General features: G+C 40.5%; 1 protein-coding gene across 4 annotated transcripts in view; it reads left to right on the forward strand.

The window, feature by feature from the left end:
* Nucleotides 1-17765, forward strand: part of gal3st4 (galactose-3-O-sulfotransferase 4) — a 55968-nt gene that overhangs the window by 10093 nt on the left and 28110 nt on the right. The window contains exons 1-3 of one of the 4 annotated variants that reach the window (XM_045721845.1): nt 16308-16848; nt 17455-17511; nt 17646-17735. The exons of 1 other annotated variant lie outside the window; for it this stretch is intronic. The gene's annotated coding sequence lies outside the window, so the exon portion shown is untranslated. Of the gene's footprint in view, nt 1-16307; nt 16849-17454; nt 17512-17645; nt 17736-17765 lie in introns of those variants that run through there. 2 more of the 4 variants (XR_001329617.2, XR_001329618.2) reach the window with 2 other exon arrangements.

The following is a 17765-nucleotide window of genomic DNA, read 5'->3' on the forward strand; positions in this document are numbered from 1 at the left end:
GTAAGTGGAAGGATATGTGGAAGGCCCCCCAATGGTTTTTTTTGGGGGGGGGGGGAACAGCCAACTTCCTGCATTTCAACACATTTTCCCATGGGGCAGAGAGAAACATTTGCAGTTTTATGATGCTATGCTACACATTTTCTGATGAGTTTGAGAAAAAAAAATCATTTTAAAAACCAATTTCCTGCAATTCTACACATTTTACCATGGGGCTGAGAGAAAATGTTGCAGTTTTTAAGTAACTCTCCAGTGAAAATCTCATATTCTATTAACTCTATGACTCATCCTATACTTGTATTTGTGACTAAATAATAAATTGGAGAAAAAACATGTCAAAACCCTCAAACTTGTATCTCAATGCTTCCTTTTTCCTCATAGAGGATGGCCAATCAGTGGTCTACTCGAATGAATATTTTTAATGACCCGGTATACGCCCACACCGTTCTGTTGTTGGGGAAAACCCACACCATTCCAACATAGAAAAGCTGCTTTTTAACATACTTAATTAAACATTTTTGGATGAAAATATTCATAGAAATCTATTTCATAGAAATCTGGAAACACTGCACAGTTTCTTCAAAGGTCGACTTTGGGAAAAAATGCTAAATGAATGGCTTTAAACTGTATAACTGATCAATGCACCATCATAGGTCATTTCATGCTTAACCCCAAAAATGGATGAATAAGATATTTGTTACTGATCTCTACAGCTTCCATCCAAAAACAAATCCTGTGAAATGACGTCAACACATACTGGAGGAGTTACTGGCTAGCTACAAGTGGCTAGCTTAGCTAACAAACTAGCCAAGGCGGTCCGGGCGCATGACCAAAATAACACCTCAGTGAACCACCAAAGGTACACCACATTTCTGTTTGAAAATGGAGAAAGAGGAGGAGTTGGACCGTTTTTTTGTTCCAAAAGTTGACCGTTAGAGCTAATTTCTTGCAATTTTGCCATTGTGTTCATATGCTATCTGGGGGGCCCCCAAGCGACGTAACGCTAGCTACGTATACTAAACAAGAGAGCTACCCAAGCAATTCCACTGTTAGGAAGCCGGAATAGCTAGCTGTTCCTAGCTCGACTCTGAGAGTTAGCCAACCTGGCTAGCATGCTATGCAGCGCTTGGTAGCTAGCATGGTCTCAAAAGTCTACGTAGGACCGGATCATTGAGGTGGGACCCGGACTCTTTTGGGAAGAGGCAAGCACAGGCGTTGGGGGGATACCCACAGAACCTGGTCGCTCTCTCTCTCTTTGAGTAGCCTCCCGTAACCAGCGACAGAGAGCACAGGAGCTGGGAGACATTCAACCCAACCAAAGTCCAAATGCATCTCCGCGTCCCACAACTCAAACTCGCCGAGGTACGGGGAACCAAGAGAGGAAGTTATCGGAAACACCAAGCTCTCTAGATAATGCTACCCGACAATCAATAGAACCTGCGCCACGGACTTGTAGGGGAACAGTGCCCACAGTCCCCTAGCCTCGCACATTAACCTGTTTAGGATAGGGGGCAGTATTTTCACGGCCGGATAAGAAACGTACCCGATTTAATCTGGTTATTACTCCTGCCCAGAAACTACAATATGCATATAATTGTTTGATTTGGATAGAAAACACCCTAAAGTTTCTAAAACTGTTTGAATGGTGTCTGTGAGTATAACAGAACTCATATGGCAGGCCAAAACCTGAGAAGATTCTATACAGGAAGTGCCCTCTCTGACCATTTCTTGGCCTTCTATAGCCTCTTTATCGAAAACAGAGGATCTCTGCTGTAACGTGACATTTTCTAAGGCTCCCATAGGCTCTTAGAAGGCGCCAGAACGGGGAATGATGACTCTGCAGTCCCTTGGCGAAAAACAGTAGCGCATTTGGATAGTGGTCGATCTGAGAACAATGACACGGGTGCATGTGAAGAGTCCATTTTACATTTTCAGTGTTTGAACGAAAACAACGTCTCCCGGTCAGAATATTATCGCTATTTTACGAGAAAAATCGCATAAAAATTGATTTTAACCTCTATGGGCTAGGTGGGACGCTTACCTACTCAACAGCCAGTGTAATCCCGTGGCGCGATATTCAAATACCTTAGAAATGCTATTACTTCAATTTCTCAAACATATGACTATTTTACAGCATTTTAAAGACAAGACTCTCGTTAATCTAACCACACTGTCCGATTTCAAAAAGGCTTTACAACGAAAGCAAACCATTACATTATGTCAGCAGAGTACCCTGCCAGAAATAATCAGACACCCATTTTTCAAGCTAGCATATAATGTCACATAAACCCAAACCACAGCTAAATGCAGCACTAACCTTTGATGATCTTCATCAGATGACAATCCTAGGACATTATGTTATACAATACATGCATGTTTTGTTCAATCAAGTTCATATATATATATATATATATATATATCTCCCGTCTGGATTACTGCAACTCGCTGTTGGCTGGGCTCCCTGCCTGTGCCATTAAACCCCTACAACTCATCCAGAACGCCGCAGCCCGTCTGGTGTTCAACCTTCCCAAGTTCTCTCACGTCACCCCGCTCCTCCGCTCTCTCCGCTGGCTTCCTGTTGAAGCTCGCATCCGCTACAAGACCATGGTGCTTGCCTACGGAGCTGTGAGGGGAACGGCACCTCCGTACCTTCAGGCTCTGATCAGGCCCTACACCCAAACAAGGGCACTGCGTTCATCCACCTCTGGCCTGCTCGCCTCCCTACCTCTGAGGAAGCACAGTTCCCGCTCAGCCCAGTCAAAACTGTTCGCTGCTCTGGCACCCCAATGGTGGAACAAGCTCCCTCACGACGCTAGGACAGCGGAGTCAATCACCACCTTCCGGAGACACCTGAAACCACACCTCTTTAAGGAATACCTAGGATAGGATAAAGTAATCCTTCTAACAACATTGGGTGTTGAAGTAGAAGTCCTGGGAGTGCATTCTGACGAAGAACAGCAAAGGTAATCCAATTTTTCTTATAGTAAATCTGAGTTTGGTGAGTGCCAAACTTGGTGGGTGTCAAAATAGCTAGCCATGATGGCCAGGCTATCTACTCAGAATATTGCAAAATGTGCTTTCACCGAAAAGCTATTTTAAAATCGGACACCGCGATTGCATAAAGGAGTTGTGTATCTATAATTCTTAAAATAATTGTTATGTTTTTTGTGAATGTTTATCGTGAGTAATTTAGTAAATTCACCAGAAGTTTCGGTGGGTATGCTAGTTCTGAACGTCACATGCTAATGTAAAAAGCTGGTTTTTGATATAAATATGAACTTGATTGAACAAAACATGCATGTATTGTATAACATAATGTCCTAGGAGTGTCATCTGATGAAGATCATCAAAGGTTAGTGCTGCATTTAGCTGTGGTTTTGGTTTTTGTGACATTATATGCTAGCTTGAAAAATGTGTGTCTGATTATTTCTGGCTGGGTACTCTCCTGACATAATCTAATGTTTTGCTTTCGTTGTAAAGCCTTTTTGAAATCGGACAATGTGATTAGATAAAGGAGAGTCTTGTCTTTAAAATGGTGTAAAATAGTCATATGTTTGAAAAATGTACGTTTTGGGATTTTTGAGGAGTTTGTAATTCGCGCCACGTTCTACCATTGGATATTGGCGAGACGTTCTGCTAGCGGAACATCTAGATGTAAGAGGTTAACCGATATGAGCGAGGGCATGCACCGAGCCGAGACATACTGGACAAGAAACGTTAGCATCTTTTAATTCATTGGGACATGGTCGCGAACCCCAACCAGACTAGTTAGCCTTTGTCATTTCGTTCGAGTTAGACAATCTTACTTATTGCTATAGCCAGGCCAAGCAATCCGAAGAATAACTAATTGTTTGTGATTAAGAAACGTATGAGAACCATACAAACTTCAGCACACAACGTCCAGGGGGTGAGCACGCTCTACCAGTAAGGGACAGTTTAGTTGGTTCAAAATTCAAAAGGCACTGAGCTAACTTTGTTGCAGGTGCATGCATGTTATGCTGTAAATGTGAACATGAGTTAATGCCACCACTTCAGATTACTCTGACGTTTTTTCTTGCACTATATGATTTATAAATCACCAATGATTTATGAAAACTTACTTGATAGGTTGACGTCCTCATTGTGGTTTTATAGACGGGGTTTAATACATTTTATGTACACACTTTATTAGAATACTTATGAAATGCACATTGTTATATTTGGTTACACTTGTTTATTTTCCCTCGACTCCAATCCCTTTCGTCGCATTGAACGGATGTGGATGGAGCAATGTCTACGTAAGGGTGCATATTATAAACACTCACAAAAGCTCTGTCGTAGGTCTTGGGGCCGATACACGAAGCTTAATAAAGAGCAGTGATACTATCAAGAGCAGTGAGCGGGTTTCTTCGTTTTTCACTGTTTAGTTGGTTGCAACGTAAGACAGTCTCGTGTTCCAATTGTTTGTTTTAGTAGGGTGAATCCTTCTTGTTCATGTGTGCAGCAGTGAGTGCATACTTGCATGTGGCTGTGTACACATTGCTGACAGCACCAGTATACAATTACTGAACAGCAGCAGTAGGAAATAAGAGCCGTGGTCAGTTCCTCCAATGATTGAAATGCATCCTATTGAAGATAACCTTTTGGATAGCCTTGCTGTCCATCTCATTCGCACTGAAATGCATCCTCAACTCTGCAATACTCTCAGTACAACAAGGGCCTGTTCATCATGGTGCAAACGTTGCAGAATATCCAGATAGAAATGTATTGTATAGAACAGGGGCCATATCAACAAAGCCTCTCAGTGTAGAAAATTGCCCAGCTATCACATAACGTTCTAAGAACCATATGTTTTAGTGCTTGGTGAGATTGTGGTTGTCCTATGGTTATTCTTCATGCAACCTTCCCACAACTTTCTGGGAATGGTGCAGGATAGTTGCTTGGCTTTGGAACATTCTCAGCACATTTAAGGAACTTGACAAAAACGTTATTTTCTTGGTACCTTAGGGATGGTGCCAGGTTTCCTCCAGAAGTGACGCTTGTCATTCAGGCCAATGAGTTCAATCTGGGTTTCATCAGACCAGAGAATCTTGTTTCCCATGGTCTGAGAGTCTTTTGGTGCCTTTGGGCAAGCGGGCTATCATTTGCCTTTTACTGAGGAGTGGCTTCTGTCTAGCCTCTACCATAAAGGTCTGATTGGTGGAGTGCTGCAGAGATGGTTGTCCTTCTGGAAGGTTCTCCCATCTCCACAGAGGACCTCTAGAGCTCGATCAGAGTGACCGTCAAGTTCTTGGTCACCTCCTTGACCAAGCCCCTTCTCCACTGATTGTTCAGTTTGGCCGGGCGGCCAGCTCTAGGAAGAGTCTTGGTGGTTCCAAACTTCTTCCATTTAAGAATGATGGAGGCCACTGTGTTCTTGGGGACCTTCAATGCTGCAAAATTGTTATAGTACCCTTCCCCGGATCTGTGCCTCGATACAATCCTGTCTTGTCGCTCTAAGGACTATTCCTTTGACCTCATAGCTTGGTTTTTGCTTTGACATGCATTGTCAACTGTGGGACCTTATATAGACAGGTGTGTGAGCCTTTCCAAATCATGTCCAATCAATTGAATTTACCACAGGTGGACTCCAATCAAATTGTGGAAACAGCTCAAGGATGATCAATGGAAACAGGATGCACCTGAGTTCAATTTCGAGTCGCATAGAAAAGGGTTACAAATACTTGCAGTACCAGTCAAAAGTTTGGACACACCCACTCATTCAAGGGTTTTTCTTTATTTGTACTATGTTCTAAATTGTAAGACATCAAAACTATGAAATAACACATATGGAATCATGTAGAAACCAAAAAAGTGTTAACCTCTTACATCTAGACGTTCCGCTAGCGGAACACCTGCTCCAATATCCAATGATGGGCGTGGCGCGAAATACAAACTCCTCTAAAATCCGAAAACTTCCATTTTTCAAACATATGACTATTTTACAGCATTTTAAAGACAAGACTCTCGTTAATCTAACCACACTGTCCGATTTCAAAAAGGCTTTACAGCGAAAGCAAAACATTACATTATGTCAGCAGAGTACCCAGCCAGAAATAATCAGACACCCATTTTTCAAGCTAGCATATAATGTCACAAAAAACAAAACCACAACTAAATGCAGCACTAACCTTTGATGATCTTCATCAGATGACAACCCTAGGACATTATGTTATACAATGCATGCATGTTTTGTTCAATCAAGTTCATATTTATATCAAAAACCAGCTTTTTTACATTAGCATGTGACGTTCAGAAACATCCGGTGAATTTACTAAATTACTCACGATAAACGTTCACAAAAAACATAACAATTATTTTAAGAATTATAGATACAGAACTCCTCTATGCACTCGATATGTCCGATTTTAAAATAGCTTTTCGGTGAAAGCACATTTTGCAATATTCTCAGTAGATAGCCCAGCCATCACGGCTAGCCATTTAGACACCGACCAAGTTTAGCCCTGACCAAACTCCGATTTACCATTACAAAAGTTTGATTACCTTTGTTGTCTTCGTCAGAATGCACTCCCAGGACTGCTACTTCAATAACAAATGTTGGTTTTGTCCAAAATAATCCATCGTTATATCCAAATAGCGGCGTTTTGTTTGTGCGTTCTAGACACTATCCGAAGTGTAAATAAGGGTGACGAGCATGGCGCAATTCGTGACAAAAGATTTCTAAATATTCCATTACCGTACTTCGAAGCATGTCAACCGCTGTTTAAAATCAATTTTTATGCCATTTTTCTCGTAAAAAAGCGATAATATTCCGACCGGGAATCTGCATTTAGGTAAACAGAGGAAAGAAAACAAAGCATTCTGTCGACGCGGGCATGCGCCTGAGTCTCACAGTACTGTAACCAGCCACTACCCAAACGCGCTACTTTTTTTCAGCCAGAGCCTGCAAAGCCACGATTCAGCTTTTTGCCGCCTTCTGAGAGCCTATGGAAGCCGTAGGAAGTGTCACGTCACAGCAGAGATCCTCTGTAATGGATAGAGATGGCAAAGAAGGCCAAGAAATGGTCAGACAGGGTACTTCCTGTACAGAATCTTCTCAGGTTTTGGCCTGCCAAATGAGTTCTGTTATACTCACAGACACCATTCAAACAGTTTTCGAAACTTTGGAGTGTTTTCTATCCAAAGCTAATAATTATATGCATATTCTAGTTTCTGGGCAGGAGTAATAATCAGATTAAATCGGGTACGTTTTTTATCCGGCTGTGAAAATACTGCCCCCTATCCATAACAGGTTAAAGTAATGATGTACTGTCATTTCTCTTTGCTTATTTGAGCAGTTTTTTTCCCCATAATATGGACTTGGTATTTTACGAAATAGAAATCTTCTGTATACCACCCCTACCATGTCACAACACATCTGATTGGCTCAAATGCATTAAGAAGGAAAGAAATTCCACAAATTAACGTTTAACAAGGCACACCTGTTAATTGAAATGCATTCCAGGTTACTACCTCATGAAACTGGTTGTGAGAATGCCAAGCGTGTGCAGAGCTGTTATCAAGTAAAAGGGTGGCTACTTTGAAGAATCTCAAATATAAAATATATTTTGATTTGTAATTTTTTGGGGGGTTAATACATGGTTCCATATGTGTTTTTTCATATTTTTGATGCCTTCAATAGCATTCTACAATGTGGAAAATAGTAAAAAATAAAGAAAAACCCTGTAATGAGTTGGTGTGTCCAAACCTTTGACTGGTACTGTATGTAAATAAGGTATATCTGTTTTTTAATTGTTTATATATTGGTAAACATTTCTAAAAACCTGTTTTCGCTTCATCATTATGGGGTATTGTGTGTAGATTGCTGAGGAAATGTTTTTATATAATTCATTTTAAAATAAGGCTGTAACGTAACAAAATGTGGAAAAAGTCAAGGGGTTTGAATACTCACTGTATATGGGTCTCACTGTCTTGTCTGTCATGCATGCCTACAATTATAGGGAATGATATCTTCTGGTCTGGTTATTATATTTCTATCTGCAACATTCTGAATGTTTTACCCCAGGCCCTGGTTTGGAAGGTGCAGGGGTGCAACATTACAGGCTGTTCAGATAGAAATGTGTTTGAGTCTGCTTCTCTATGTGTTACATTTCTATATGCAATCTCTCTATTTTTCTATGTGCAGTAAAACGTTTCACTCCAGGCCCTATATGGCCAGCCACCGAGCCACAGAGAGAAGACACCATTCACTTGAAGTGATAACTGTCTGCTCTATTCATTATATTTCTATCTGTATTCTTCTGCAACGTTCTGAACATTTAAATTCCCCAAGTACACCCCAGGCTCTGCTGAGGCCTCTGTCGGAGACAGTCTTCAAGTGTTAGAAGTCATAACTGTTTGCTCTATTTATTATATTTCTCTGTGCAGTGCTCTGAACGTTTCACCCCAGGCCCTGCACAGCCTGCACAGCTTGCCATGGCACGGAGACACACTTCACTAGAAGTGATAACGCCCTGCTGTGGCCTTCCCCTCCATTATCACATTCCATTGCTTCTCGTTGAACTCTGCAGCGGCGAATTAGCACCAAGTCCACTCTTTACTGCTACTGCTTGAACTGGAGGGTGTATCCTAAATATGCACCCTATTTCCTATGTAGTACACTACTTTTGACCAGGGCCATAGGGCACATGTAGAAGTAGTGAACTTGTAAAAAGTAGTTAGACTAAGTTCTCTTGGATGTTCAGCATTCGAAGTGAGTGACAGAGACCTTTTGACTTCAAATCAAATCTAATTTTATTGGTCTCATACAGTTGAAGTCGGAAATTTACATACACCTTAGCCAAATACATTTAAACTCAGTTTTTCACAATTCCTGACATTTAATCCGAGTAAAAATTCCCTGTCTTAGGTCAGTTAGGATCACCACTTTATTTTAAGAATGTGAAATGTCAGAATAATAGTAGAGAGAATGACTTATTTCAGCTTTTATTTCTTTCATCACATTCCCAGTGGGTCAAAAGTTTACATACACTCAATTAGTATTTGGTAGCATTGCCTTTAAATTGTTTAACTTGGGTCAAATGTTTCGGGTAGCCTTCCACAAGCTTCCCAGAATAAGTTGGGTGAATTATGTCCCATTCCTCCTGACAGAGCTGGTGTAACTGAGTCAAGTTTGTGAGGTTTGTAGGCCTCCTTGCACACGCTTTTTCAGTTCTGATCACACATTTTCTATGGGACTGAGGTAAGGGCTTTGTGATTGCCACTCCAATACCTTGACTTTGTTGTCCTTAAGCCGTTTTGCCACAACTTTGGAAGTATGCTTGGGGTCATTGTCCATTTGGACGACCCATTTGCGACTAAGCTTTAACTTCCTGACTGATGTCTTGAGATGTTGCTTCAATATATCCACATAATTTTCCTAACTCATGATTAGAGGTCGACCGATTATGATTTTCTTTGATGCCGATTATTGGGGGGGCCCGATGCCGAGTAATCGGCCGATTTAAAAAAAAGTTTTTTTAATGATTTGTTTATTTGTAATAATGACAATTACAACAATACTGAATAAACACTTATTTTAACTTAATATAATACATCAATAAAATCAATTTAGCCTCAAATAAATAATGAAACATGTTCAATTTGGTTTAAATAATGCAAAACAAAGTGTTGGAGAAGAAAGTAAAAGTGCAATATGTGCCATGTAAGAAAGCTAACGTTTAAGTGCCTTGCTCAGAACATTTGAACATATGAAAGCTGGTGGTTCCTTTTAACATGAGTCTTCAATATTCCCAGGTAAGAAGTTTTAGGTTGTAGTTATTATAGAAATTATTGGACTATTTCTCTCTATACGATTTGTATTTCATATACCTTTGACTATTGGATGTTCTTATAGGCACTTTAGTATTGCCAGTGTAACAGTATAGCTTCCGTCCCTCTCCTCGCTCCTACCTGGGCTCGAACCAGGAACACATCGACAACAGCCACCCTCGAAGCAGCGTTACCCATGTAGAGGAAGGGGAACAACTACTCCAAGTCTCAGAGCGAGTGACGTTTGAAACGCTATTAGCGTACACCCCGCTAACTAGCTAGCCATTTGACATCGGTTACACCAGCCTCATCTTGGGAGTTGATAGGCTTGAAGGGGTGGGTATAATTTGTGGAGCGTTCCAGCAGGAATCTGTTCCAAAAAACGTAAAGTAAAAGGTTGCCAACCAACAACGCATACAAAGTAGCAACGCATACAAACCTAGCTAACTAGCTGCCGAATAGGCATCAACTCACCACGTAGCTTATTCTTAATGTTTGTCCATAGGCAACCAGAGTGAGGACAGACATTTTTCGGAATAAACGTGATGAGTGAAAAACGCAATGGAATAGACCACTCCCTACCCGGTATCTTATTCTGCCGCTTTACAACTTTGTATGCGTTGTTTTTTGGCAACCTTGTTATTTACGAAGGTTTTGGAATAGATTCCTGTTGGAACGTTCCTCAAATTATACCCACCCGGGTTGAAGTCATAAACAGCGCAATGCTTGAAGCACAGCGAAGGGCTGCTGGCAAAACGCACGACAGTGCTGTTTGAATGAATGCTTACGAGCGTGCTGGTGCCTACCACCGCTCAGTCAGACTGCTCTATCAAATCATAGACTTAACCTCCCTGGGCAAGGTGGGACGCGTGGCGCGAAATACAAATACCTCAAAAATGCTATAACTTCAATTTCTCAAACATGACTATTTTACACCATTTTAAAGACAAGACTCTCGTTAATCTAACCACATTGTCCGATTTCAAAAAGGCTTTACAGCGTAAGCAAAACATTAGATTATGTCAGCAGAGTACCCTGCCAAAAATAATCACACAGCCATTTTCAAAGCATGCATATATGTCACAAAAACCAAAACCACAGCTAAATGCAGCACTAACCTTTGATGATCTTCATCAGATAACACTCCTAGGACATTATGTTATACAATACATGCATGATTTGTTCAATCAAGTTCTTATTTATATCAAAAACCAGCTTTTTACATTAGCATGTGATGTTCAGAACTAGCATACCCACCGCAAACTTCCGGTGAATTTACTTAATTACTCACGATTAACGTTCACAAAATACATAACAATTATTTTAAGAATTATAGATACAGAACTCCTTTATGCAATCGCGGTGTCAGATTTTAAAATAGCTTTTCGGCAAAAGCACATTTTGCAATATTCTGAGTAGATAGCCCGGCCATCACGGCTAGCTAATTTGGCACCCACCAAGTTTGGCCCTCACCAAACTCAGATTTACTATAAGAAGAATTGGATTACCTTTGCTGTTCTTCGTCAGAATGCACTCCCAGGACTTCTACTTCAACAATAAATGTTGTTTTGGTTCGAAATAATCCATAGTTATATTGAAATAGCTCAGTTTTGTTCGTGCGTTGAGGTCACTATCCGAAAGGTGACGCGCGGGCGCATTTCGTGACCAAAAATGTCAAAATATTCCATTACCGTACTTAGAAGCATGTCAAACACTGTTTAAAATCAATTTTTATGCTATTTTTCTCGTAAAATAGCGATAATATTCCAACCGGGTGACGTTATAGTCATTCATAGACTGAAAGATAAACATGGAGTTCTCTCGTGGACGCGCACTCCAGTGTCATTGTTCCCTGCCTGACCACTCACAAAAACACCTGCCGTTTTTCGCACAGAGACTGCAGACGTCATTCCACTTTCTGGCGCCTTCTGAGAGCCAATGGAAGCCTTAGAAAATGTCACGTTACAGCAGAGATGCTGTATTTTTGATAGAGATGCCCTAGAAGGAGAACAAATTGTCAGACAGGGCACTTCCTGTATGGAATCTTCTCAGGTTTTGGCCTGCCATATGAGTTCTGTTATACTCACAGACACCATTCAAACAGTTTTAGAAACTTTGGAGTGTTTTCTATCCAAAGCTACTAATTATATACATATTCTAGTTTCTGGGCAGGAGTAATAACCAGATTAAATCGGGTACGTTTTTTATCCGGCCGTGAAAATACTGCCCCCTATCCATAAGAAGTTAATTATAATATAATAAACACACAGAAATACGAGCGTTACGTCATTAATATGGTCGAATCCGGAAACTATCATCTCGAAAACAAAAGTTTTTCCTTTCAGTGAAATACGGAACCGTTACCTATTTTATCTAACGGGTGGCATCCCTAAGTCTAAATATTCCTGTTACATTGCACAACCTTCAATGTTATGTCATAATTACATAAAATTCTGGCAAATTAGTTCGCAACGAGCCAGGCGGCCCAAACTGTTGCATATACCCTGACTCTGCGTGCAATGAACGCTAGAGATGTGACACAATTTCATGTTAGCAGGCAATATTAACTAAATATGCAGGTTTAAAAATATATACTTGTGTATTGATTTTAAAGAAAGGCATTGATGTTTATGGTTAGGTACATTGGTGCAACGACAGTGCTTTTTTCGCAAATGCGCTTGTTAAATCAACACCCGTTTGTCGAAGTAGGCTGTGATTCAATGAGAAATTAACAGGCACCGCATCGATTATATGCAACGCAGGACACGTTAGATAAACTAGTAATATCATCAACCATGTGTAGTTAACTAGTGATTATGTTAAGATTGATAGTTTTTTATAAGATAAGTTTAATGCTAGCTAGCAACTTACCTTGGCTAATTGCTGCCCTCGCGTAACAGGTAGTCAGCCTGCCATGCAGGCTCCTCGTGGAGTGCAATTTAAGGCAGGTGGTAAGAGTGTTGGACTAGTAATGAAGGTTGCAAAAACGAATCCCCCCTGAACAAGGCAGTTAACCCCGTTCCTAGGCCGTCATTGAAAATAAGAATGTGTTCTTAATCTGACTTGCCTAGTTAAATAAAGGTGTAAATAAAAATAAACAAAATAAATAAAAAATCGGTGGCCAAAAATACAGATTAATCGGCCATTCCAATTAATCGGTCGACCTCTACTCATGATGCCATCTATTTTGTGAAGTGCACCAGTCCCTCCTGCAGCAAAGCACCCCCACAACATGATGCTGGCACCCCCATGCTTCACGGTTGGGATGGTGTTCTTCGGGTTGCAAGCCTCCCCCTTTTTCCTCCAAACATAATGATGGTCATTATGGCCAAACAGTTCTATTTTTGTTTCATCAGACCAGAGGACATTTCTCCAAAGAAGTACGATCTTTGTCCCCATGTGCAGTTGCAAACCATAGTCTGGCTTTTTTATGCCGGTTTTGGAGCAGTGGCTTCTTCCTTGCTGAGCGGCCTTTCAGGTTATGTTGATATAGGACTCGTTTTACTGTAGATATAGATACTTTTGTACCTATTTCCTCCAGCATTTTCACAAGGTCCTTTGCTGTTGTTCTGGGATTGATTGGCACTTTTCGCACCAAAGTACATTCATCTCTAGGAGACAGAACGCGTCTCCTTCCTGAGCGGTATGACGGCTGCATGGTCCCATGGTGTTTATACTTGCGTACTGTTGTTTGTACAGATGGACGTGGTACCTTCAGGCATTTGGAAATTGCTCCCAAGGATGAACCAGACTTGTGGAGGTCTACAATTGTTTTTCTGAGGTATTGGCTGATTTATTTTGATTTTCCCATGATGTCAAGCAAAGAGGCACTGAGTTTGAAGGTAGGCCTTGAAATACATCTACATTTACACCTCCAATTGACTCAAATGATGTCAGTTAGCCTATCAGAAGCTTCTAAAGCCATGATATCATTTTCTGGAATTTTCCAAGCTGTTTAAAGGCACAGTCAACTTAGAGTATCATAACTTCTGACCCACTGGAATTGTGATACATTGAATTATAAGTGAAATAATCCATCTGTAAACAATTGTTGGGAAAATTACTTGTGTCATGCACAAAGAAGATTTCCTAACTGACTTGCCAAAACTATAGTTTGTTAACAAGATATATGTGGAGTGGTTGAAAAAGGAGTTTTAATGACGCCAACCTAAGTGTATGTAAATGTCCGACTTCAACTGTACATGCATGGTAAGCAGATGTTATTACGAGTGTAGCGAAATGCTTATGCTTGTAGATCCGACGGTGCAGCAGTATCTAACAGGTAATATGTAACAATTCCACAACAAAACCTAATACACACAATCCTGTAAAGGAATGGGATGAGAATATGTAAGTATAATATATATGGATGATCAGTGACAGAGTGGCTAAGTTGCAATAGATAGTAAAGAATAGATAGTGAAGGATACAGTATACAGTATATACATATGAGATGAGTAATGCGAGATAGGTAAACATTCTTAAAGTGGCATTATTAAAGTGACTAGTGTTCCATTTATTAAAGTGGCCAATGATATCAAGTCTGTAGGTAGACAGCCGCCTCTCTATGCTGTTTAACAATCTGATGGCCTTGAGATAGAAGCTGTTTTTCAATCTCTCTTTCCCAGGTCTGATGCACTTTGTACTGATCTCGCCTTCTGGATGGAAGCGGGGTGAACAGGTAGTGGCTCGGGTGGTTATTGTCCTTGATCTTTTTTGCCTTCCTGTGACATCGGGTGTTGTAGGTGTCCTGGAGGGCAGGTAGTTTCCCCTGGTGATGCGTTGTGCAGACCGCACAACCGCACTGCAGTTGCCGTACCAGGCGGTGATACAGCCCAACAGGATGCTCTCAATTGTGCACCTGTAAAAGTAGTGAGGGTTTTCGGTGACAAGACACATTTTTTCAGCCTCCTGGGGTTGAAGAGCTGCTGTTGCGCCTTCTTCACCACACTGTCTGCTCCCTTTGCTGTTTCCAGAAGTCTACAATCATCTCTTTTGTTTTGCTGACATTGAGTGAGAGGTTATTTTCCTGACACCACACTCCGAGGGCCAGTTTTTCTTATATAAGGCTGAACGGACTGAATGTAATGGTCATTCTGCATCTGAGTACTGTAATTATAATACTGTACATTACGTCCAATTCATTCTTTACCGTTACACATGATATCGCTTGGTCTTAAGCTGAATGGACTGAAGGACTGAATGTAGCCTAATGCTCTTCATGCATTCAGTAATAGATATCTACAATACAAATGCATATTATGTGCATGAGAACCCTTTGAGTAAGACTAAAGGGATTTGGATGTTGCCTAATGGTCATCATACATGTATAATGAACAAAAATATAGATGCAACATGTAAGTGTTGGCCCCATGATTCATGAAGTGAAATAAAAGATCCCAGAAATGTTCCATACACACAACAGCTTATTTCTCTCAGATTGTGTGCACACATTTGTTTTTATCCCTGTTAGCAAGCATATCTCCTTTGCCAAGAAAATCCATTCACCTGACAGGTGTGGCAAGTCAAGAAGCTGATTAAACAGCATGATCATTACACAGGCGCATCTGGTGCTGGGGACAATAAAAGGCCATTCTAAAATGTGCAATTTTGTCACACAACACAATGCCACAGATGTCTCAAGTTTTGAGGGAGCATGCAATTGGCCTGCTGACTGCAGGAATGTCCACCAGAGCTATTGTCAGAGAATTGAATGTACATTTCTCCATGAGCCACCTCCAATGTCGTTTTAGAGAATTTGGCAGTAGTCCAACCGTCTTCACAACCGCAGCCACCCGGACAGCTGATGAAATAGAGGAGTATTTCTGTCTGTAATAAAGCCCTTTTGTTGGGAAAAAGTCATTCTGATTGGCTGGGTCTGGCTCCCCAGTGGGTGGGCCTGGCTCCCAAGTGGGTGGTGCTATGACATCCCAGGCCCACCAATGGCTGTGTCTCTGCCCAGTCATGTGAAATCCATAGATTAGGGCCTAATGTATTTATTTCAGTTGACTGATTTTCTTATGTGAACTGTAACTCAGTAAAATCTTTGAAATTGTTGCATGATACATTTATATTTTTGTTCAGTGTAGTAATAGATACAGTACTGTACATTAGGTCCTTGACATTATTATGTGATGTAGTATTTATTATATGTCGATATTAAAGGGATAGTTCACCCAAATTACAAAATTGCACATAGCAGCCAGGTTATCAAACCCAAAGCATTGATTGCTGATACTGTCTCTCCTTGACCTAAGACTGCTTATAGAGTAAGGAAACCAATATTGAATTTTGGTGAATGATCCCTTTAAATTTGTCAAAAATAATCTAGTCTTCTTTTTTTTTATTCGTTGCCACAGATTAATCTCTACACTGCAGTGATGATACATTTTTAGGTTATCCTTTGATTTATTTATATTTTTTTATTTATATTTTAATATAGGTGATCTCATCCCATTGAGATTAAAAAAGGAAAATCTATTTTTTCAAAGGGACACCTGTCCGAACAAAATTTCCCCATGCCCAGCAATCAAACACTACAGTTTGGGGTATTATAATTGATCCTTTATTTTATGGTGGTCCCATTGAGATTTAAAAATCTATAACAAGGGATATCACCCGAAAACATTGCCCCAGCAATCAGACATTACAGTATTTGGGTATTATTACACCAGTATTATTATCACCGGTATTATGTTTCAGTATTAGGTGGTGGTAGTGTTGATCCTAACGCCTCTAGGTAAGTTCAGCTGGGTTCAGTCACATGCTCTGCCCGGTCTCTGCTTCATGATAATTTAAGATAAAACAATGAAACTTAAGGTTAATTTAAGAACCCATACTTTTCCATCAGTTCGTTTTTGAACCTTTGTAGACTTAAGGGGTGCTTTGAAGAACCCTTTTCAAAAGAGCGGTGCGTTTTGGAACCAGCAGCGTGCTCGTGAGTAAAGGGCGCTCGTGCGTATAATTCGAATTGAGACGGTTGGTCAAAAAGATGCACTGGAAGCGTGTGGATGGTTGTAGACCCGACAGGTGAGAGACAACTGCAAAGGATCGATGAGAAAGGTGAGTAAATGTTAGCTATTCGATAGCAAAGATAAGTGATATCAAAAAACAAAAAAACAGTACATCATGTAATGTAGTCTTTGTTTTTCATCAGCTAGCCTGTAATGTTAACTGCTCATTGTTGTATAATTGTTGGTACATTTTAGCTAACGTTAGCTTGCTAGTTAAAGTTACTGTAACGTTAGCTAACTTTAGCTAGCTAGATTCAATATTGAAAAATGTTAATCCTCATTTAAACCCATAATACACTCTCTCGCCACTCCTTCCATCCTCCTCCCTTAAGACTTTCACACACAGAGAGAGAGAGAGAGAGAGATAACCCAATCTAGGTTATATTAAAGGTGAAATATGCAGAAATCGTTCCGCCATTTCCTGATTGAAATAATTGTAATAGTTTGCCTAATTTCAGTTTGTGTCAAAACAAGCATTCATTGTGTAAAGAATGATTGTACCATCTAAACCTCTGTTAAATATATTTTCCATAACCCAAAATATTGTATGTTCAGCAGTTTGAAGCTGATGTACTAAACTGAAAGAAAAAGAAATGTATATGTTACATTTGATATCAACTACTCATGTTGACTGTGTCTAATGTATGTCTTTCAGGGTGGTGTGTCGGGATGGATTGCTCTGATGGAGAAACTCAACCTCCACAAACGGGGGGTAAGACAGACGCACACAGATGACCCAATCTAGGTTATGTTAGACTTGCAACCCAGCTTGGTTGTAAACTTGACAAAACGATTTCAACCCATAAAATATTATCTTACCATCTCTTTCCATCCTCCTCCCTTTAGTCCCTGTTGTATCCTGCCCCTTTCCAGTAAAGTTGTAGAGAGTGGGAGCTGTGAGCTGTGATAGAGATATGTATCAAAATCCACAAACAGGTAAGGCACACACACACACAGAGAGAGAGA

Source organism: Salmo salar, chromosome ssa07 (assembly GCF_905237065.1).
Source record: "Salmo salar chromosome ssa07, Ssal_v3.1, whole genome shotgun sequence".
NCBI lineage: Eukaryota > Metazoa > Chordata > Actinopteri > Salmoniformes > Salmonidae > Salmo > Salmo salar.